Source organism: Egretta garzetta, unplaced genomic scaffold (genome assembly GCF_000687185.1).
Source record: "Egretta garzetta isolate BGI_Z169 unplaced genomic scaffold, ASM68718v1 scaffold202, whole genome shotgun sequence".
In the NCBI taxonomy this organism is placed as follows: Eukaryota; Metazoa; Chordata; class Aves; order Pelecaniformes; family Ardeidae; genus Egretta; species Egretta garzetta.
The window spans coordinates 813,003-813,426 of record NW_009258891.1 but is presented as its reverse complement, the minus strand read 5'-3'; the positions used below and the strand labels follow the sequence as shown (position 1 = coordinate 813,426).

Here is a 424-nt window from a genome sequence, read left to right as displayed (position 1 = left end):
GCGGGGACCCCCGGCTGGTGCCAGCAGGTCCGTCTGGTGCGCAGGCGGGTGTCTGTGCCGGCGTGAGACGGGTGAAGCAGGGAGACTTCGACCCCTCCAGCTCCAAAAGCAGCTGCTGCAGCGAGAAGGGCTCCTCTGCGAAGGGGTCCGGTGCCGGTGGGGCATTGCGTGTGCGTGTGCCACCATGGTGGGGCCAGCGGCGACTCTCCACCATGGTCTTGCACCAGACTCACGGCTCCAGTGGGGTCAAAGGTGCCTTTCCCGGTGGCTGTTTTGCCAGGCTGGCCCTCCCCCCCGCCGCCCTGGGCACCCCGAGTCCAGATTTGGGCCCAGCGAAAACCAGCGCTGGCCCTCTGAGCGCTGCCCGCGGCAGCCGTGGTGGGGCCGGGGCAGCGGGCCAGGAGGAGGGGTGGGAGGGGACGGC

The 424-nt window shown here is 70.8% G+C and overlaps 1 protein-coding gene across 1 annotated transcript in view; it reads left to right on the top strand.

Moving 5' to 3' along the window:
- Positions 1-424, top strand: part of NAV1 (neuron navigator 1) — a 34,027-nt gene that overhangs the window by 16,258 nt on the left and 17,345 nt on the right.